Source organism: Pteropus vampyrus, unplaced genomic scaffold, assembly GCF_000151845.1.
Source record: "Pteropus vampyrus isolate Shadow unplaced genomic scaffold, Pvam_2.0 Scaffold1658, whole genome shotgun sequence".
In the NCBI taxonomy this organism is placed as follows: domain Eukaryota; kingdom Metazoa; phylum Chordata; class Mammalia; order Chiroptera; family Pteropodidae; genus Pteropus; species Pteropus vampyrus.
The window spans coordinates 1-352 of NW_011890439.1; positions in this window are offsets into that span (position 1 = coordinate 1).

The window sequence follows — 352 nt, forward strand, 5'->3', positions numbered from 1 at the left end:
CCTTGGTGGTTACAGCCACCACTGCTGCCATATCCTTGTCCAACTCTGTGCAAACTGCAACATTTGTTAATGATCTGACAAAAGTTTCATTAGCTATGGGATCTCAAGAAAAAATTGAACAAAAATTAGATGCACTATATGAAACAGTAAACTTTTTGGGAGAAGATGTTCAAGCCTTAAAATTGTCCTCCCGCTTACGTTGCCATGTACAATATCGATGGATTTGTGTAACTCCAAAAAGGTATAATAGTACCTTTAGCTAAAGCTCCCCAAATTCAAAAGAGTGCATGGTTTATCTCGGGAGGCCTGCTTGCATAAAAAGGAAAAGGCTGGTTCTGTGGAATTCCAGGAA